Source organism: Tursiops truncatus, chromosome 12, assembly GCF_011762595.2.
Source record: "Tursiops truncatus isolate mTurTru1 chromosome 12, mTurTru1.mat.Y, whole genome shotgun sequence".
Lineage (NCBI taxonomy): Eukaryota > Metazoa > Chordata > Mammalia > Artiodactyla > Delphinidae > Tursiops > Tursiops truncatus.
Window position 1 is genome coordinate 41,340,928 of NC_047045.1, and position 23,853 is coordinate 41,364,780.

Genomic DNA, 23,853 nt, shown 5'->3' on the forward strand with positions numbered 1-23,853 from the left:
TATTTGTATTAAATAAATATTTATTAAATAAGAAAAAATGCTATTGGTTTTATGTAGATGCCTAGATGGATACCTTTTACATAGTCTACTTCTGTTTAGTTTGCTCTGTTTTTCTCATGAATGGGTACTGAATTTTGGCAGACTCCTTTCCCCCCCATCCCCCCTCACCCACATTTTGCATCCACTGAAATGACCATATGGTTTGTCTCCTTTATTCTGATAACATACTATTCCTGTCCTTGGGGAGGAGGATTTAGTTAATGGAAACTTAAGACTGAAACATCCCCCAAACTGTCCTGTTTAAAGTAACTTGCCCAAGGTTGCACAAGTAGAAATGTCTACATTCAAAACTGGCTCATTTTCTTAATCACTGTGCGGTCTCAGCTAAACCTTTTCCAAATAAGTCTCCCTTTTATAGCTACCTAAAACTTGGGGATTCAGTTATTTCACCTACTTTATTTACAATTGAAGAATTCGTTCCCCATCCTTGATAGTACATTTGCTTCTTCTGACTTCAGTTTTAGCATTTTAGTAGTAAGGTTGAGTTGAACCCTGGAAGTTGGCCGCCTTCATTAACCCTGTGATGTCCTTTACCCTGATGCTCCACACAGCCTCATGGTATCTCCCAGTCAACATTTTCCCCAACCAGCCCTCAATATTTTGCAAGGATTAAAAGCCTGCAAAATAAGGAAAAATAATGAAATCTAATGCTGGTGAAGCTTTTATGGAAATACGTACCAATTCAATGATGGTACCCTGGAAAATAGTTCCTAGGAAGGATAATCTGGCAGTGCGTTTTTAACTTGAGGGAATATGTAGGTAGATAGCCATATACAAAGTCACTTGCAGAAACAACCTAGATGGAAAAAATTAGGGTCCCAGTTAATCTGGTCATAATGTCTATGCAAGTACATTAAAATTTTAAAGGAAATGTGCTCACTATACTAACTAGGTAAAACTACATGAATAGTCGGTTAAAAATACTGGGTGTGAATTAAATGCAGAACATAGTGCTAGATGCTGAGAATATAGAAGTGAGTAAGACGTAATCACTGTCCCTCCTAGGATCTCATTCTAGTAGAGGAAGTAGATTATAAAAGGTGATCTGATGTAGAGAACAAACGTAGGGACACCAAGGGGGGAAAGCGGGATGGGGGGGGGTGGGATGAACTGGGAGATTGGGATTGACACGTATACACTGATATGTATAAAATAGATAACTAATAAGAACCTGCTGTATTTAAAAACAAAACAGTGATCTGATAGTGACGTGCTGCAAGAGCCTCTTACCCAGGGAGGTTAGGAAAGATTTAATGGGAGAAGGTCATCTTTGAGCTAAGAGCTGTGGGAATATACTAAGTAACAAGCAAGGATGTAGCCTTCTAAGCAGATCTTTTCTGAAAGAGTTCCAGGTGAATTGCTTGCTATAGAAATAGCAAGAATCTCCAATTAGGTGGAGGGACTGAGTGTGGAGGGAGGAGGGAAAGTGATTTAAGATGGTGGAAAGATTGCCAGTGGGTACTTTGGTGCTAAATTTGGATTTCATTTCCCCCTTGGCTTGCCCCCACCCCCACCCCAGTACTGGCTACTGGCGGCTCATAGCTGACTCTAGAAATTGTTCTCAGCTAAAGAGTTCTGTATCATAAGGAAAATTTTTTGAAGAAACTTAACTTGGGGGCAAAAAATCCTGGAGGGAGCTTCAAAATGGATTGCAGAAAGTTAGGCTGGGGAGTTCCCTGGTGGCCTAGTGGTTAGGATTCCGGGCTTTTACTGCCGTGACCCAGGTTCAATCCTGGTCAAGGAACTGAGATCCTGCAAGCCGCACAGTGCGGCCAAGGGGGGAGAGAAAAAACTGGATGTCAGGAGACCAGTTAGACTCCTTCAAGAGGAGAGGTAAGAAATGTTACCACTAATGCAGTGAAGTCACTGCAACAGAAAATGATAAACATGAGACACTAAAGAGGTAAGTAGAAGACCTAGTGTTCTCTAGCTTGGCTCTACTGACAGTTCGGGAAAGGGAAGAGGACTGGGGTAGGAGATAACAGGTCTGTTTTTGGACATGTTGAGTTTAATGAGCCAAAAGGTGGATAAAGGAGCCCAGATTTGCTCTGCTGAGATTGTGAGATTATGGGCACTTTCATAAAGAATAAACTTTTATGCAAACTTCTTCAATTTATTTACTTATAATTTGAAAGAATTGCTTAACAGGCCTGTGGGCCTGTAGGGAACTGGTTAAATAATCGTCCATTGAAATGTGTTGAAGCTATCAAAACTTATATGTCTATGTTGGCATGATAACAATTTTGTAACATGTTAAGTGAGAAAAGTAAGTTACGGAGCTATAGTAAATAAGAGTATCTAACAGAAAAGTTCCTGCTGTTGCTCACACCTCCCCTTGAGCCACCTACCATACTCTATACCATGCAGGGACAGTAGTATGAATTTAGAAGACAGCTCCCTCTGGGCAGGCACAGCCCTGTGAAGACATGCTGGGCTGAGTATATTGTGTTTCAGCCCAGATGCAAATATAGGATGGAGGCCAAGGTTGCAGTAAGGCCAGGTGGGTTCAGAGACAGGCCAATGGAATTCACACATTCAAAAAGACAAGGCTGGATTGATGCAGGAATCACTAGGCCTTTTTTTCTGTTGGTATTTGGGCTAAAGGGTCACCTAGAACAGTGTTAACATTTTTGACATGAAGGACCAGTTTTTGTTTCCAATCTATCATGGACGGATGACTGTGTAAACTGCTGTAAGTCAATAACTATGAAAATGAATTTTTAAAAAGATACAGCCTGATTTTTAAAAGTTCAACCGACAGAATTACTCTGCCAAGTATTATAAAAGCTCTTAAACGCTTGCCCTCAGTTTCTGTACTTATCTGGTTGCAAGCTGGTAACAGTTTGGGACTGACAGGAGTCAGCAGACGTTTTGTAGCGCTGATAAAGCTCTGTACTTTAGAATGTAGAAACTGGGGAACAGGGGAGGGGAGACATGACACGAGTGTCATTTTCCCATCTTTCTGGAAGCCGTGCCACCTGATAAAACAGGGATCCAAATGCATTTGGGGGCAGATGCTAACCCACCACACAGCTCACTCATTCATCATGATGTTCAAAAAACACTGAAGTTCTGGTACCGCCTGTCCTGAGGAGATGAACTCTATGCTAAGGCAGAATAATTCTGAGTAATTTTTTGAAGATTTTATTTATTAGGCATTTATAAAACATGTTATTAAAATACACATGAACAAGTGTAACAACACTCACTTCCTATAGAACATAAAGTTCTTACAGCTGAAAAGCAGGTCATCACATTTAAAATAATTTTCATTGTAGAACCTAATTAAAGTGGTTGCTTCACAGTCTAACCTTTCTTGCACCTGACAATTATGACCAATAAGTCACTAATCTAGTAGCTAACTGTTCTATGCCCTGGAAGGAAATTTGATCAGATTCTTTCTTATTAAATTATCAGATCTTAACATTGTACTCTCCTTTTAAAAACACTACATTGTGACTCACTGACACTATATTTGTGATGCACTGCTTGTGGTCATAGTATAAAAAGCTATCATGTGTTGTCAGAGTAGACAAAGGGAAGCCGCCTTTATTTCCATTCAAAAGAATGAGACAGTGGGACTGAAGACCTTTTTTTAAGTATGTAAATTATCTTAATGGTATTTCTAAATTATTTTTAGCTGCGTGGTGTAGCCTGAAGGTTCCACTATGTTTTATCTGCCTCAAAACAACTCCCCTGATTCACTTTGTTATAAAGCAGAAACTAATACACCATTGTAAAGCAATTATGCCCCAATAAAGATGTTAAAAACAAAACAAACAAAAAGAAAACTCCCCTTCTGGCTGCCCTACGACTATCAGGCAGTCATCACTATTAGTATGTAACTCTTAAGTCAGCATTTTCACATATGGCTCCCATTGAAATCAGTCCACAAATACTTACTGAACAGAAGTGCAAGACATAGTAAGAGGGAATGAAAAAAGTATAAAACCCTCTGCTCAGAATCTTCCAATAGTTCCCCATTTCACTCAATTTTATTCCCTCATCTCTAACCTCATCTACTTTACTTGCACACTCCACTCCAGGTATGCTGGCTCCTTGCTGCTCCTAGAACACATCAGGCATGGTTCTGTCTCAGGACCTTTGCACTGTGCCCTAGAATGCTCTTCCTTTAGATACCTACATAGCTCACTCCCTCCCCACCCAAAGTCTTTGTTTAAATATATCAGTACGACCTACTGTGAACATCTTATTTTAGAATTGCAAACTGACCCCAAAGCAATCCTAATACCACTTAATCTTTATTAAATAGTTTTTTTTCCATTAGTTGCTGAGTAATTTATCATGTTATTATTTATTGTCCAGCTGCTTCTACTAGGATGTAAACTTTGAGGGCAGGGAGTTTTGTTTCTCTATTTCTCAAGTGTGGAGGCCACCTTCCAAGATGGCCCCCAGCTATTCTCACATTGATAGTGCTGATTTAAGTAGCCAGTATGATAATGCAGAAATTATAGAGTATGACTTCCAAAGAAAGGTCATAAAAGGCATCTTGGAAATAAATCCTCTAGACCCAGTCAAGCCGTTAGATAACTGCAGTCCTGGTCAACAACATCTTTTCTACAACCTCAGGAAACCCTGACCCAGAACCAATTAAGCTGCTCCCAGATTTCAGACTTATTGAAAATTTATTGTTTTAAGCTGCTAAATTTGGGGCTATTTAACGTAGTAAGAGCTAATGTACCAAGCACCTAGAACTATTTCCCTGGCACATAGTAGGCATTTAAGAAATAACAGAGGAAGGAAGGAACAAAACTGCCAGAAATAACCCAACTTTCATCAATAATAGCCAGGATTATTGTCACTTAGCAGAAAGTGACGTAGGCTTTGAGGTAAGCAGGTATACAGTAGGTAAATTTTAGAAAGAGAAGCTGAGTTTGAGATGTAACATGAAGTAGAAAGGAATGTTACTCTTCCCCAGAATTCCCTCCCATCTTTTATTGCGAATCATGTCTTACACCTAAGAGTTCATTAATTTTTGAGCATTAATAAAGTTGCCTAGGGTACCATCTCTGCCATTTTGCCTATGTAAATTATAAATTAACTATGGTATTATAAACACATAATATTATTTCTGTAAAAGTTGGAGATAAACTTACGCTTCTGGCCAAGATGGACTAACAAGGAAAGGATTTACCCTCTCACCTGAAACAAGTAAAAAACTATGTACTTCACAGGACATTGGATAGGCTGAAGGCTTTTGCTTCAATAGTGAGCCCTTGACCAAGTGCTTCCTGCAAAGCAAGACCCAAAGGGATCTAATTGCTTCTAACTATTGATAACTGGGTCCCAGAACAAAGCTCAAGAAATGCTATCATCCAATACATTACCAGGCATGCAAAGAAGCAGGAAAATACAACCATACTGAGGAGAAAAAAATCAATCAAAATGGACCTAGAAGTAATTCAGATGATCAAATTTTGAAGACATAGCAATAGAAAAGATCCAAAATGGAACAAAAAAGACTAGAAAAAAGAGATGGCATCAGTGAGCCATAGGACAACTCCAAGAGGCCAAATGTACATGTAATTGGAGTTCCTGAAGGGCGAAGATATTTGAAGGAAGACTGGCTAGAAGTTTCCCAAGTGCCATAAAAACTAAAATCTCACAGTTCCAAGAATTTTAATAACCCCCAAACACAGGAAACATGAAGTTTTAAACATGCTTAAAATCAGTGATTAAAAAAGATCTTAAAAACAGCCAAGGGAAAAAAGAGATACATTACCTACAGAGGAACAAAGCTAAAGATGGGAACAAATATCTTGTCAGTGCAAGCCAGAACGTTTTCAAAGGCATGAAAGAAAAACTTCTAAACCTAGAATTCTCTACACAGTATTTTGAAAATACCTTTCAAAAACCAAATGAAATAAAGACTTTTTCAGACATACAGTATTATTAATCATCAGGAAAACGCAAACTAAAAATCACAATGAGGTGTCACTACATACCTATAAAAATGGCTTCAATTTAAAAGGCTGCAGTGTAGGGCTTCCCTGGTGGCGCAGTGGTTAAGAATCCACCTGCCAATGCAGGGTACATAGGTCTGAGCCCTGATCTGGGAAGATCCCACATGCCGTGGAGCAACTAAGCCTGTGCGCCACAACTACTGAAGCCTGCACTCTAGAGCCCGCGAGCCACAACTACTGAGCCCACATGCCACAACTACTGAAGCCTGCATGTCTAGAGCCTGTGCTCCGCAATGAGAAGCCCGTGCACCGCAACAAAGAGTAGCCCCCGCTCGCCGCAACTAGAGGAAGCATGCGTGCAGCAACGAAGACCCAACGCAGCCAAAAATAAATAAATAAAACAAATTTTTAAAAAGCAAAAAAAAATAATAATTTAAAAATTTAAAAATAAAAGGCTGCAGTGTAGAATTAACACAAATGTCCATACACTAGTGGGTGGGTTTTTGGTATAACCATACAATGGAATAAACGGGAATGAAGTACGGATACATGCTGCAACATGAATGAACCTTGAAAACACTAATGTGTGTAAGATGCCAGTCACAGAAGTCCACATATTGTACGATTCCATTTACGTAAAATGCCCAGAATAGGCAAATCCACACAGACAGAACGTAGATTAGTGGTTGCGTACGACTGGTGTTGAGGGCTGGGGAGCGAATGAGGAGCAGTGACCTCGCTGTGATGTGGGGTTTCTTTTGGGGATGATGAAAATGTTCTAAAATTGACTGTGGTGACAGATGCACAGCTCTGTAAATACACTAAAGACAATGTAATTGTATACTTTAAATAAATGGGTGAATTGTATGGTATGTGAATCATATCTCAAAGCTGATTTCTTTTTATAAATATATTTGTTTATTTATTTATTTATTTATTTATTTTTGGCTGTGTTGGGTCTTCGTTGCTGCACACGGGCTTTCTCTAGTTGCAACGAGAGGGGGCTACTCTTTGTTGCTGTGCGCGGGCTTCTGATCGCAGTGGCTTCTCTTGTTGCAGAAATCTGGCTCTAGGCACGCGGGCTTCAGTAGTTGTGGCACGCAGGCTCAGTAGTTGTGGCTCACAGGCTCTAGAGCGCAGGCTCAGTAGTTGTGGCGCACGGGTTTAGTTGCTCCGCGGCATGTGGGATCTTCCTGGACCAGGGTTCGAACCCGTGTCCCCTGCATTGGCAGGCAGATTCTTAACCACTGCGCCACCAGGGAAGTCCCTCAAAGCTGATTTTTAAAAAAGGTTGGAGTGTTGGAGAGAATGTGTAGCCACTAGAACTCCCATGTACTGCTAGTGGGTACAATCACTTTGAAAAAGTTTGTCAGTTACTTAAAAAGTTAAGAATACAACTACCACATGAATCAGCCATTCCATCCTTATATATTTACACAAGAGAAGTGAAAGCATATGTTCATTCAAAGACTTGTACATGTAATGCAATGTTTATAGTAGCCTTATTTGTAACAGTCAAAATCTGGAAACAACCCAAATGTCCAGCAATAGGTAAATGAAAAAACAAATTATGGTATATTCACACAATGGAATACTACTCAGCAACGAAAAGGAATAAACTGATGTGAGGGTTATGGTTGGGAGGTTGGTGAGGTTATAGGAGGGCAAAATGAGAACTTTGCAGTGATAAAACTCTTCTGTATCTTGAAGGGGGTGGTGGATACATGAACCTACTTGTGATAAACTGTATAGAACTGGTGTGGGGGGGAGGACAAATTAGGAGTTTGAGATTAACATATACACACTACTTTATATAAAACAGATAATCAACAAGGACCTACTGCATAGCACAGGAAACTCAATATTCTGTAATAACCTATATGCAAAAAGAATCTGAAAAAGAATGGATATATGTATAATTGAATCACTTTGCTAAAACTAACACAACATTGTAAATCAACTATACTCCAATATAAAATAAAAATTAAATTAAAAAAGAATCAATAACAAATAAATTACTCTTAAATTTAAAAAGAACTATAGAACTAAATGTACCCACACAAAAGACTATAAGATTAGTAGATTGTATCAATGCCAATATCCTGGTTGTCATATTGTACTATAGTTTTATAAGATGTTACCATTGGGGGAAACTGGGTAAAGAGTATACAAGATCTCATTGTATTCTTTCTTTCTTTTTTTTTTTGGCTGCGCCATGCAGCATATGAGACCTTAGTTCCCCCACCAGGGATTGAACCCATCCTGCAGTGGAAGCGAGGAGTCTTAACCACTGGACCACCAGGGAAGTTGCAAGCAAAGGGGTTTCTGGTTTTTTTTTTTTTAGGTGTTGGGGGTAGGAGTTTATTAGTTTATTTATTTTTGCTGTGTTGGGTCTTTGTTTCTTTGGGAGGGCTTTCTCTAGTTGTGGCAAGCAGGGGCCACTCTTCATCGCGGTGTGCGGGCCTCTCACTATCACGGCCTCTCTTGTTGCCGAGCGCAGGCTCCAGACGCACAGGCTCAGTAGTTGTGGCTCACGGGCCTAGTTGCTCCGCGGCATGTGGGATCCTCCCAGACCAGGGCCCAAACCCATGTCCCCTGCATTAGCAGGCAGATTCTCAACAACTGCGCCACCAGGGAAGCCCCTGTATTATTTCTTACAACTGTATGTGGACCTATAATCTCAAATATTTTAATGAAAAAAAATTCTTCGTACTTACAACATAGATAAACCTCTAAATAATTATGCTGAGTGTAAGAAGACAAAAGAGTACATACTGAATGATTCCATTTATATAAAATTCTAGAAAATGCAAACTATTCTATAGTGATAGAAAGCCGTCAGTGGTTGCCTAGGGAGGGGAGAGGGCCTGGAGTGACAGGAGGGAGGGATTACAAAAAGGCACAATTTTTACAGGCGATGGAAATGTCTGTTATCTTGACCGTGGTGATAGCTGTACCCATACCAAAACATGCGCAATTTTTGTACATCAATTATACTTTAGTAAAGCTGTTTAAAACTCTGAAAGTTAAAATATCTGCAACAAAACTAAATTTTGTAATCATGATTTCACCAAATTTGGCCCTCCTAGTTCTGTGAAAGAATAAGGGGTTTCATGATCTAAACTTTGTTTGGGACTGAGTGGATCAATTCAGATTAAAAGCCCAGTACAAGCTGTCCTGTGGGGGTTAGTTGTACAAGAAAGCACAAAACCCCTGAAGCCTTGAGTGGAGGTTGGCCACCAGCTGAACCTATTCAACAGTGTGTCTATTGTATGAAGTGAAACTGCCTCAGGCGTCTTTTGAAACCTTATCTAGAGAATTTTGATTGCTGAGAAGTTTTCCCTACATTAGCCAAAGGCCAGAATACTTCAGTTCCCTTATTTTCACAAACACCAACGTTTTTGCTTGTTTCCCTGCACCAAATATGCACACACACATACTATTTCTTTGACTGTTAAGTTTGTAACATTCTTTGAATGTTACAACTTAGAGAAAGCTCGCTGGTCTATAAAGCGTGTCAAATATTTGAGCGACTTTCTTTGTATATAAAACCTCTATTCCTAGGTTTCTGCTTACTATTTTCAAACCTCAATTTTTAAATTAATACTTATATATATAATATATTCAGTAACTGAATTCATAAAAGTGCAAATGATACAAAACAGTGTAGAGTGAAAGGTCACCCTCCTACCTCTATTCCCCACCTGCCCAATTCCCCTCTCCAAGAGCATCCAGTTTTGCTAGTTCTTCTTATGAAATGCCAGAAAGTCTATGCATACAGAGGCAAATATACACAAACACACACACATACACATATATGTCTTAGTACACAGTCTTATTATCTCAGTTTTTAAAAAACAATTATGACTTTTGAATAGATTACACATGATGTGTTAAAATCCAGTAGGCATAACACTGGTTCCCCTTCTACCCATGCCCGTTTCCATCTTCTTCCCCTCCTAAACAACCAGTGTTACCAGTTTGCTGGATTCCTTCTAGACTTAGTCTATGCATATAACTGTTTTTCTGTGGTTTTTTTTTTTAAACTAATAACACAATCTTGCTCCATAAATGCAGGGACGTGGCCTACTTGGGTCACTCTTCCTGCCCGAGCATGGAACACAGTTCCTGGCATATAGTAAGTGCTCAATAAATATTTTTGGAATTAAGTCATCTAGACACAAACATCCTTACCTTCCTAATCTCTCTCTTCTGCATTTTCAAATATATCTAGCAAGTCTGATTGATTCTCCAATGGGAGAATTTCATCCCTTCCTCACTTTTTTCTGTGATCACAGTCCATGCTCAGGGTCTAATCACTATATGCCTCAGAATACCACAACCTCCTCAGGAATCTCCTAGGTCTCTATCACATAGGTAAAGAGCCCTATGGAGGGCTTCCCTGGTGGCGCAGTGGTTAAGAATCCACCTGCCAATGCAGGGGACACGGGTTCGAGCCCTGGTCCAGGAAGATCCCACATGCCACGGAGCAACTAAGCCCATAGGCCACAACTACTGAGCCCGCGTGCCACAACTACTGAAGCCCGCGTGCCTAGAGCCCGTGCTCCGCAACAGGAGAAGCCACTGCAATGAGAAGCCCATGCACCGCAACAAAGAGTAGCCCCCACTCGCAGCAACTAGAGAAAGCCACGCACAGCAACAAAGACCCAATGCAGCCAAAAATAAATAAAATGAATAAATTAAAAAAAAAAAGAGCTCTATGGAAAGAGAGGCCACGTCACATAAGGGGTAGGAACACCAGGTTTAGAGTCAGACAGCCCAAGTTCACATTATAGGTCTGCTATATCAGAAGCACTTTAACAGATCTTCACCTCAGTTTCCTTGTCTGTACAATAGAGATGTCAGTGTCTTCCTCATAGGGCTGTTGTAAGATGAAATGGGCTAATACATAAATCACTTACATATATGCATCTGGCACATAGTAAGTGTTCAATAAATGTTAGCTATTATTGTTATAGTGCAATTCATCTTCCTCAAGTGCTGTTTTTTTTTCAAGTGCTGTTTTGAATACATCGCACATCTGTAAGCAGCTCATAGACACTGTCCATAATTTACACTGAGCCTTCTGCTCCCTTTTCAGTTTACCTCTTCCTCCTTACTCTACCATTCTCTTAACCTGCTGCGGCACGTGAGCGCCACTCCAGCAACCCAGTCGTTTAAATATACCACACAGACGTCATCCCCACTCACCCCAAAGCTTCACACAGCACCATCCCTCCTTCCTAGGACCCATTCTCATCTCATCTAATCTCACCTCCCCTTCCTTCCTTCCTTCCTTCTTTCCTTCCTTCCTTCTCCCCTCTTCTTGCCTCTCTCCTTCCCTCAGGCCTTCTTTGATTACTTCTGGCTCTGGTATAGAGATAGAATTGTTCATATATCATATATACATTTGTATTTCTATGTTATACATTCTTACATATTTTCAATTGTGTGTATCCAGAGTATCCCATTAGATTATACTGAACTGCAGTGTCTATAATGTCTATTCTTTTGTTACCCTTTGTACAGTATGTTCATGATTAACCCTTGGAAAAACATTTTGACTTTTTTTTTTAACATTTGATCTTTCTCCAAATCCCCTGGCTTCCAGAAAAACTATGACAATAAAATATAGAGAAGGCTATGGCTGGGTACAAGCTGAGTCAGGGTGCAGGGATTTGGAAGGGAGGCCTGTACTGAGGAACACAGGAGCAAAGCTGTCACTCCCAAAGCACTTGCCTCCTAGAAAACATGTAAGTGAAGTATTTGGGGTTTGCTATAAGCAACTGATCTGAACCCTCAACAGTAAATCACTTATTATTGATCATTACGATCACTGAGATCATCATCAAGAAATTATTTAGCACCTATATTGTGAAGGCACCATGTTTACAGGATACAAGGAGACATTGAACTCCTCTTCCCTATGATAAACTGAAAATCTAATGTGATAGAGACCCAATATGCTCAGCCACCTGAGTGGTACAAAAAAATAAGCCATCATCAAAGGCTGTGACAGCCAATTAGTGCTTCACGGAGAAGGCTGAACCTGATCTGATTCTGAAGAAAGGGTCAAACGTTTAATGAGCATAAGGAAAAGCATACATTTTAGGTGGTAGGTACTATTTGAATATTATATTCCTTATGTGAACCTCTATTTAAGAGTTCGGTTTCAAAAAAAAACCAAGGGCTTCCCTGGTCGTACAGTGGTTAAGATTCTGCGCTTCCACTGCAGGGGGCGCGGGTTTGACCCCTGGTCGAGGAAGTTCCGCCAGCCACACACAGTGGCCAAAAAGGAAAATAAAAGAGGGGAGAAAAAAAAAAAAAAGAGTTCGGTTCCATTATTATTTCATTAACAAAGAGATCATTCCAATGACATTTATTGAGTACCGACTATCTGCAAAGCACTATGCAAGGTAGAATGGGATACAGACCTAAATGGGGTGTGATCCCTGCCCTGTAAGAGATTACAATATAGTGGAGAACACCAACATTTAAATCCCGGACTAACAGCTTGCAGAGTAAAGGAAGCTCAGAAAGTTGGTCCAGGACAGAAGCAAAAATCTCCTGACTGCCACACTGTTGTGTAGTCCATTTCCAGAACACAGTAAACCCCTTTAAGGGCAAACTCTGGCAAAATGCTCTAATTGTGGATGACATCAGGTAAATAACAAGAGGGTCTGGTACAGGGCTACAGAATGGTGATACTATGTATTTTTCTATCATCATCCTTTTCACTATTCTCATAGGAACTGTTTTTTGTCAATTCCTTGTCTCAGCCACGAGACCTTTTTGTTCCTGAAAAAGCATTAAGCAAGCTGTGTGGAAGGGACCTTAGTATTATCCAATCCATTCTTCTAATTTTATAAATGAAACAGCTGATGTCTGTTACAGAACTTGCTTAAAGGTCATGAGGCTTTTTCTTTAATTCATTTCTTTAATGATAACGGCACTTACATTTAAGTTTTATGTTATAATTTGCCATTTTTAGACACTTCTTAAACTTATCTCATGACTAATCCAGGATGTGACACTGGTGACAGTAAGTTAGACTGATATAATTAAGTGCTCTGAGAAGCTTCTGCTGCCCATCCCCATCTCCCCACTAGTGATGCAACACTTTCTTTCCGTGACAGTTAAAAAAGAACCTTTGGTACCTCTCCAAAGAAAACTATCAAACACAATAATACATAAGAAATTTAAAATTACTTTTTATTAGTACATATTTTTTCCCCCAAGCTTTAAATGACACCCAATTGGATTTGGTAATATACTTCTGAATAGAAATCTATGTGGTTTTAATGTTAGGAACATTAGAAGAACTGAGGTTGCTTTGTTCCCCCAAGTCAATCCTTTTTTGCCCTTATGTACTGAATTTTTATCTGCAAACTGGACTTTTGCAATGAATTGTTCCAATTCATCAAATATGTATCAATTTCCTACAATGTGTACTGTTTTATGCTTGACACTGAAGGACACAGTAATAAGTAACACATAGTCCTCTACTATCCAGTTGCTTATCAGATACTGGGCAGTGTTTCATGGAACACAAGTTCATGAGAGATAAACAGCTGCTGTTAATTTAGCATAATGTGAGTAAGATATTTCTTCTTTTTCCTAAAGTGTATCTAAAGTTATCAGAGGCTTATGAAAAGCCACGGGTGATACCCATTTGTGTTCCGAACATACCAGAGTGACTTCCATATAGAAAATTATGTGATGAATCATTATAGGAATTCTGTGACACTGAAGCGAGCACCTCCCTCCAAGGGAAAAACAACCCCAACCCTCCCCCCCACACACAAAAAGCAGGTGTATGAATTAACACCTGAGAAAATACATATAAACAAAAAACAGAACATGAGGGAATCCAGTCAAGATGAAACTTAGTAGTGCTCATTGCTTACAGTCAAGATGTCATTTTAAACAAAGAATGAGGTGAAACAAAATAAGAGGAAGATCCAATGACAGCTACTTAGTCAGGTTCTTTTTTTAAAACACTGGAAATTTTCTGTTTAACGTTGGAAGCTCTTATCCTTAACTAGTTGCTATCCTGTTTCACTCAAAGCATGAAAAGAAACATTATCTTCGTGGAAAAAATCACAGCCTCATAAATCATAGTGCAGACTAATCAAATTGCATCATCAACTTTTAAATTTATTTCCACATTTCACGAATATGTAAAAGAGTATCTCGCGTAGCAAGGGAGCTTGATAAATATTCACTGACACTACATTTCTACAAAAGGCAATAAGGATAGCTGGGATTTTTTTTTTACCAGTAGCCTTTGGACTATCAACACAACAAAAATAAGGTGTATTTTACTTGTGTTCATGTTATAAAGTATTTTTCTTCAGACCTTAAATAACCAAAGACACATTGGCACCAGAAAGATGGCAATACCCTCGCAATATCTGATGCTGCTAAAACAGTAGGTCATGTTCTATTCATCTGGTAAGAGGCCAGTTTCACATCAGGGAGCACAGAATGATGAGGTTATAACTAAGGTTTAGACATCTTTCACAAATGTGTCCTCTTAAATATGAGAAACAATTGTGTTCTAAAGGCTTTGCTTAAAACCAGGAACAAGGGTCTAATTGTTGCCAACAATTTGTTGCTATAGAACCTTCTTGCTCATAGACATGAGCTTGGCCATTTTGTGCTCTGATTATTTACGCTGATCTATATAGTGATGATAACTAACTTTCTACCCAAGGGTGCTTTGTTTGGAAAAGACAGCACTGGAAATTTAAATGCTTAAATAAATGCCAAGTATTATTACTGACCCTTTGTCCTCTTTTGCCCCTCAGAGCTCCTGTGGCAATTTTAATATAAGGGCTCCTGTGTTAATTGTCCACTATACCCTTATATGATCTCACAAACTCTATTGCTATTGATGCCAAGGTAATCAGGATTCATGTGGAGATCTGGACTGAATGTGTATTCAAGGCTGACAAGGGAAAGGGTTTCCTTAAGTACTGCAAGCATCCAGTGAATGTTAACATCATTTGGAAGACAATGCAATAGAAGCAAGTAAGAGAAACTTCTTAAAGATCTGTTCGACACCATCCAATTTCAGTGCAACTTCAGCAAAAAGGAAACAGCTAACACAATAATGAAACTGCAGAAAGCAAAACTGAATCCTTAGAGAGTTCAGAACTGGTCGTTTTAGATCTCTGATTTGATACTTTGATCGTTCATCCATAAGCAAATGCAATTTTATTTTAAATTCTCTTCTCACTCTGAAAGAAAATGCTTCAGTGTATTAGGGGAAAATAGGGGAAAATACAGAGAAGTCTTTGTTGAGCTCAGCAACTCTCAAATGAGCAAACTATGAACATGTTTTATTCTTTCATTCATTTAGGGCACCAAAATACTCTTTAGTAAATACCTGTTGAGCGAAAAGACTGTATTAATAATTCTTACAGCTAGATTTTTATCTACCATTGTTCAAGTCAGAAGATGCTACAATTTGAAAATGATGCTATCAACAATGATTATTATCTGCCTGAGTGGGTGTTGCTGAAAAAACCGATACTGGATTACTCTAGAGTTACTGGGTGTGGTACACTTTTTCCAGTTAAGAATTAAGGTTAGAAGGGCATCATGCCTGCAACTCACTCTTTTTATTTTTTTTATTTTTTAACATCTTTATTGGGGTATAATTGCTTTACAATGGTGTGTTAGTTTCTGCTTTATAACAAAGTGAATCAGTCATACATAAACATATGTTCCCATATGTCTTCCCTCTTGCGTCTCCCTCCCTCCCATGCAACTCACTCTTAAATGTCTCAGAAAAAAAAAAAAAAAAAGTGGATACGTGAATAAAACTAAAGAAATATACTATATGTATGTAATGTTTTAAGATGAAGACTAGCCAGGAGATTCTTTATACTATTCTTGCAACTTTTCTGTATATCTGAAATTATATTTAAAAATCTTTAAGTATAATTAAAGTTCATGGAATTGAAATATACTTTTGATGAATGATGGAAAATTAGAATCATTTTTAATTGAGATATATACCATAATGAAATAATTTTAAAAAGAATTTTTTCATTAAAACATCAATTAAAATTATGATCCCAAATTATTATGAAAAATATGTATTCACAGAAACCATAAAAATTCTATATCTTATGTTTAACAGCAAAGCTTCTATTATATTCTCATTAGATGAAATACTAGAAAATAATTCTTTATGTTTTTATTCATTAGCTAGATTGTCAGAAATAATACCAAAAAAGTAAAATACCAATGCATTAAAATTTTTGGCCTTCAAGCAAAAATTTCATCATTTCCCCAATTTTATCCCTTTGTTAATAGCAAAATTAACTAAATTCCACATGTTTTATTCCTGACCCAACCACTTACTTGCTCTTTAACCTTAAGTAAGTCCCTCAACCTCTGTGGACCTAGCTTCTTTATAAAAATTTACTGAGTTGTATTAAATTCTTAGATGTTCCTTCTAGCACTAACATTCTAAGTTCCTTTTTACAAATAGGGAAATAGAAATTCTAAGTAACTTTCTAGAAGTCACATGATAAAAGTCTAATTTTAAAAGAGTCTATTAATCATATCCAATCTGGAGTCATACACCAACATGAAACCCATTGTCAAAAAACCTTCCTAAACTTCCCAGGCACACCTGCTGTCAAGGACTCATCCTCGAGTCATCAGTTGCCAAAGCTCATCTCACTCTATGAGGGAGAGTTATAAACTCTCTGGTTTGGTCTTGGGAATGTTTTCCATCCACCAGAGGCTAACAAGTGTCCTGGAGACAAGAGTAGGAAGGAAGAAGAGGCCCCACAGTCAAGGTGATCTCCACAGAGACTTGGGACAAGAGATGACTTGGCTGTAGGACTGTGGCTACAATAGGCTGTTTTGTTACTCTTTGTAGCTATCCAAACACTTTCTGGTAAGTGAGAGAACATGTTAGACTCATTTGAATCCCTGCCCTTTTTATTTGATTTTAATTATGGGTAAGCTGTACAAAAGACTGAATACTGCTCTCCGGCTCAGCAGGATGTGGCAAAAGATCTAAGCTTTCTTTGTGCAGGTTTGCTCTGCAATAAGGTAATACCCTATCCTGAAGTGTCTACTTTAAAACAGAAAAGGAGAAAGGAAATAAAGAACAAACTCTGTGGGTTAGGTCTTCTTACAATAAGACAGGCTATATATAGAAATGTATCTTTTTGTTGTAAAGTACATACTTTTCTGATAATGAGAAGTATAAATATAGTATTTACACCGCCAGGCTCTGTTCTAGGCACCTTAACGTATATTGACTCATATAACCCTCACAACAACTTTCTGAGATAGACTGTTCTTCCTATTTTATAGATGAGGAAACTGAGGCACAGAGGTTAAATAGCATGCCCAGAACATACATTTAGTGATAAGCTAAGGCAATCTGGCTTCAGGGTCTGTGCTCTTAACTGCTGAGCATTCATGGGCCTTGTTTATTAATCCTACAATACCTTTTACTTAGGGCAATGGTGCTCAGACTTATGGGAACATCAGAATCACCTGAGGCATTTGTTATAAGTGCATATTTCTGGTCTTTACACCCACCTACCCACCCAACCTCACCCCCAGAGATTCTGATTCTGGTAGGTCTGTGGCTGAAGAATCTCTATTTCTAACAAGCATCTCAAGTAATTCTAATATAGGGGGTCCAGTATCACACTGAGAAACACAGACTTAGGGAAGGAAGACTCTTTCTTCTAAGGGTAAAACATTTTTCTTTGCAATTTATTCATCCACTCCGGAAACATTTATTAAGTATCCACTGTAAATTCAGAATTATATTAATTCTAAAAATTTGTGTGTGAAATTACTTCAAGTATTGGGCCCCTGCAATGAAAGAACTTGTACCATTATTGCAAAGGCAACATTAATTCCTTTTAATAATTAATAAGTGTTTTCTGAACACTTAACATGTGTCAGTCACTGAGTCAAGTCTTCTGTAGAAAAGAAATAATGTAAACAGTAAATGAATAAGGGTAAAAATTGAGTGATTCCAGTAAAAAATGCTTATGGAGGACTGCACAGTATATAGAGATAGGTCACTCAGCTGAATCATCTACAACATAACCCTCAAAGCTGTTTGGACTTAGAATGACTTTCTTTAAAAAATAAATTAATTAATTTATTTATGGCTGCATTGGGTCTTTGGTTGCTGCATGCGGGCTTTCTCTAGTTGTGGTGAGCGGGGGCTACCCTTCGATGTGGTGCGTGGGCTTCTCATTGTGGTGGCTTCCCTTGTCACAGAACACGGGCTCTAGATGCGTGGGCTTCAGTAGTTGTGGCATGTGGGCTCAGTAGTTGTGGCTCACGGGCTCTAGAGCACAGGCTCAGTACTTGTGGAGCACAGGCTTAGTTGCTCCGTGGCATATGGGATCTTCCCGGACCAAGGCTCCAACCTGTGTCCCCTGCATTGGCAGGCAGATTCTTAACCACTGCACCACCAGGGAAGTCCTTTGAATGACTTTTATCTAGTTAAGACTTAAATTCTAGTTAAGTATTCCCCTCAAATCCTCTGAGTTAAACCAGTTTCACATTATTTAATTCATCCATCCACCCATTCATTTAATGATCTTAATGAACCCACAGCAGTGTGCAAGGAAGCCAAAAAAATTAACTCAAGGCACTTAAAATCAAGTTGAGGGCTTCCCTGGTGGCACAGTGGTTGAGAATCTGCCTGCCAATGCCGGGGACACGGGTTCGAGCCCTGGTCTGGGAAGATCCCACATGCCACGGAGCAACTGGGCCCATGAGCCACAATTACTGAGCCTGCGCGTCTGGAGCCTGTGCTCCGCAACAAGAGAGGCTGCGATAGTGAGAGGCCCACGCACCGTGATGAAGAGTGGCCCCCGCTCGCCACAACTAGAGAAAGCCCTCGCACAGAAACGAAGACCCAACACAGCCAGAAATAAATAAATTAAAAAAAAAAATCAAGTTGAGAAAAAAATACACATACATGAACTAACAAATACAAAACAGATGTGAGCAATATGATATAAAGTTGTCTTAAAAGATAAAGTGAAGCATATTAAAAATTTTAAGAGTTTATTTGAAAAAAAATCGGGTCCCATTAGGCAGTGCCAAACTGGAAGTGGTCAGGAGTGCTCCATCCACAGAATCTGGGGACAGACTTTTTTAGAGAAGACAGGGAAGCAAAGTAAGGAATTTATTGGTTGGTTATAGCTTAAAGCTTAGTTGGCTGTTTGTGATTTGTTGTCCTTAGGTTTCAATTTCATAACCTTGAGGCATGTACAGGCTTAGATCTCCAATTGCTTACTTAGGCTGCCACAGAATTAGAACCACTTCAGTCTAATGTCCTTTTTGTTTAATTAACAGCTGCATAGAGAAATTCATAGGAAAAGTAGAGGGAGGGTCTGGCATATATTAAGTGCTAGTAAATGTGGGTTGAATGAATGAATATACTATTAGAGTAGGCTAGTTAACAATAGTTAAGATGGTAAATTTTATTTTAAAAAAGAATAAAAAATAAGTGCATAATTTTTTTAAAAGGAATTATTTCTATTAAACTTTTGCTCCATCTACTCTGGAGCTATATCAGCTTTTTATGTTTTAGGAGCACAGACTCACAGGTCACCTCAAGTAACTGGAAGCCTATCTATTTTAAGGATACACATGACAATAAAAGAGATAAGAATATCATAGGTACCTAAGAATAGCAGTATGATTAGGCTTCACTTGGGAACTGAAATGAACATGGAACTAGACAAATTCCATGTGCACCTAGAGACTGGGTTAACTTGTCACTCTTGGCTGCCGCAGGAATGCAGTATTCCCCAGCCATAGTGTGTCATCATTCCTGTATCCCTGTGACTACCAGCCAACCACCTCATTTAGTTAGTTATAGCTCTGCTTACTCATAATTCCAGCTTACTCATAGTATCTATGGCTGACTTCCAGCTTCTCTCCCCACAAGCAACAGACTGATCCTCTCTGTATATCCATTTCAAATTCTTAAAAGGAAAAAAAATCTGGCCTAGCTCCATTTTCACCTTAAGTGTGCATCAGAATCACCTGGAGAGTTTGTTAAACCACTAATTGTTGGGCCTCATTCCCAGTGTTTCTGATTTAGTAGCCTGGGGTAGGATCTGAGAATTTGCATTTGTAGCAGAATCCCAAGTGATGCTGACTACACGGGTCTGGGGACCACACCTGAGAACCACTGGTCTGGTTAGTCCCTCTTGTATCTGTTTTGACAGAGCAGATGGGGCTCTACCTCATGTTGTAAATACCATACTTCTGACTCTCAGGCTCATAATTGGAGACTTTTTAAAACTTCCATCTCTTAATGGCCTCTTCATTTAGGCAGTCACCCAAGTCCTATTGCTTTTTCAGCTGGAATGTCTCTGACCTGCCCTTTTATTTTCCTCTGTCACTGCCCTAATCCAGGGTCTCATCTGCCCACACCTGAACATCTACAGAAAAGCGTCCTGTTCCAAGCCACACCAAACTACCTTTCCCACTGACAGTCCCAAAGTGCTTTTTCTTTTTCTTTTTTCTTTTTTTTTTTTGTGGTACGCGGGCCTCTCACTGTTGTGGCCTCTCCCATTGCGGAGCATAGGCTCCGGACGCGTAGGCTCAGTGGCCATGGCTCACAGGCCCAGCCGCTTCATGGCATATGGGATCTTCCCGGACCAGGGCACGAACCCGTGTCCCCTGCATCGGCAGGCGGACTCTCAACCACTGCACCACCAGGGAAGCCCCCAAAATGCTTTTTCCATTGGCTCCCTTTGCCCATCTCATGAAACTAATCACTGTAACACCTCTAAACTTTTCCCTTTTAAGTCAATAATATTTACATGCTTATTTTCCCACACTGACGTTTCCTTTCTATCATGACCTCCTACTCTTTCCCTTGAGAAACCCACCTATTTGAGAGCTCTTAGGACCAGATTTACTTAGAAAAAAACTTCAACTTCTTTTTTATAAAGATGACTCTAGAATTTAACCTCTAAACCCTCTCAAGTTCCATCACTACATTTCAACTACTAGCTGCTAGCTCCACCTAACTACTCTGAGAAGCTCGAACTTGGTGTCCAAAGCCAACCTCAACATTTATCTACTCATACAAGTTCCTCCTCGAGTTTTTCTTATTCCTTTAAAAACAAAACAAAATAAACAACACACACACACACACACACACACACACACACACACTCCCATTGTACCAGTCATCCAGGCTCTTAATCACAGTAATTTCGATTTTTCTATCTGCTCCTCTTCTTTCTACTCCCCTCACCCTACTCCATCTAATGAGAAGCCAAGTTCTACGGATTGTACCACATATCACAGGTGCTGCTGAAACCTGGCACTTTCCAACTATGAATGTCATCATGATGTTCTAAGCCATCAACCACTTTTGATCTACACCAGTATTCCTCCAATGTTTCTACAAAAGTACCTCTAACAGCAGAGAAAATATAAACGGTGGGGAGGAGGGTACCCTTATGGAATGTAACCCTTAGCGGCTTTTAAATCTTTCTATACCCACTTTGGAGAAATTTCTTTGTAGACTCCTGTTATCTTTAAAAAGTTAGGCAGATTTCGCATCCTCCCCCATCTTTTTTTTAAGAATACAAAAGGCTTATTTATATATCCAAGGTACTCAGATCCTACAGATGTGGACATGCTAGCTCCTTCTTTTAGAATAAACTGATGATGGGCAATAATCAATATCTGAAACTTTGTATTACTCTTTTTTTTTAAAATTAATTTATTTTTGTCTCCACTGGGTCGTCATTGCTGCACGCGGGCTTTCTCTAGTTCCAGCGAGCGGGGGCTACTCTTTGTTGCGGTGCGCGGGCTTCTCATTGCGGTTCCTCCATCTATTTTCGCTTTAACATTCTAGGAAGCGTCTAGTTAGCTGTCGGTGAGACAAACTGATGCTTTGAGAACATTTTCTACGTTTATCAGGAGCTTCACATGGCGTATCTGTGTTCTGGTTTGAGAAGAATCCCTGTAGACCCCACCTGGTCTCTCTGCCCTCGGTCTGTGTGTATGTGCCATTTTACTTCATCACACACTCCAGTAGTGCCACGCTGCTACCAAATTAAGTATAAGCTGGTTTCTTTTGATTCAAAGCCCTCCAAAAATGATCACTCCAATTTTATTTCTGATACTAAGTTACTTTTTTGCAAGCTGAAATGCTTTGATTAGTATGTTCTCAGTATTTTAATTGAATCTGGTTGTTGGCATGTGGCTTACTTCCATAGCCATTTAGCTAGCACAGTGGTTCTCAGAGTGTGTTCCCCAGACCAGAAACATCAGCATCACCTGAGAACTTGTTAGAAATGTGTATTTTACGTCCTGTCCTATACCAGACCTGCTGAATCAGAAACTCTGGCTGAGCAATCTGCGCTCTAGCAAGCCCTCCACGGTGATTCTGATGCAGCTGAAGTTTGAGGGCCGCTGGTCTAGCATTTAGTTTTTGAATTTCAAATGGAGTAAGAAATGGATTTCAAAAAAAAAAAGAACCACCTAATGGAATATAAACTATTATTTAAGTGCAAAATCTTTTTTTAAGACAAAATGTTAACACTCACTAAAGGCTCTTTTACTAGAATTCTGCTACTAAATATAATTTTCATATAGGTTCTTCTTAATTTAGAAAATGTGTTCTAAAGGAAGACCAGATTAAACAATTTTTAGTTCATTTGTCTCCTCCTAGTGGCAGGCTTTTAAATATTGACCACGACAACCTCATTTATGTTTCATTTATGTTTCTCAGAAATCATAGTTCTGAATTTTTTTCATGATTCCTCTTATTAGCTACAATTAAAGTCAATTGGCCCTCCTACCAAATTACATAGATTCTTCTATATTAGCTCCAACTATGGCTGTAGAAAACCATGTAATTTATCTCTTCCTTGGCTCTTTTTTTTTCTTTTTTTTTTTTTTTGCGGTACGCGGGCCTCTCACTGCTGTGGCCTCTCCCGTTGCAGAGCACAGGCTCGGGACGCGCAGGCTCAGCGGCCATGGCTCACGGGCCCAGCCGCTCCGCGGCATGTGGGATCCTCCCAGACCGGGGCACAAACCCGTGTCTCCTGCATTGGCAGGCCGACTCTCAACCACTGCGCCACCAGGGAAGCCCCCTTGGCTCTTTTTAATCTGACTTGTAAATCTTCCCTCATTTTGTTACCAACTTCTTAGCAGTAGAAATTCATTACTTAGAACATTTGAAATGAGTTTTCTTCCTTTACAGAATGTCAACAACATCCAGGTGTTTACCTTTATTCCTCTCACCACCGCTCCCTTTCTGGCAATGCCACGGGAACCACACAAAATCTCCAGGGTACTGGGAGAGCCACTGCCTCCGAATCTCTTTTCAGTGAACACTTTGAGCCCTCAAGCCCCTAGGCTATATTGACTTAGGGTGTGAACAGATTCCTTTGACTCTTAAAATCAACAAGACAGGTTTGATTTCTTCCAAAAGATTTTATCAATATGGCAGGATAATTTATGGAGATACTAGTACACTACATTTTCCCCTTGATCTCTTCCAAGCGGGCAGCCAGGCCATTTGTATTCCTTTGTCTTGGATGTCTAAAGGATGGAAAGCTGAAGCTACTTGAAGACCGTGGCTTTTCCCATCTATTGTTAGAGCCTGAGCTCACTGAGGAAATTATGCTACATGTCTGAGAGGTAAAAGGGAAGAGGTGCCTTTATTTACACTGGAGGAAATAAATGAGATTTCCTTAGGCTGGGAAGGAGTGTAAACTGGTGCATCCTCATTCCCCTAGCAGCACCCTGGAGAAGTGTCAAGACCTATGGTCTGCTTAGAAAGGCTAGACCGCCAACACTAATTGCCTATAGAAAGGGGTGCTGG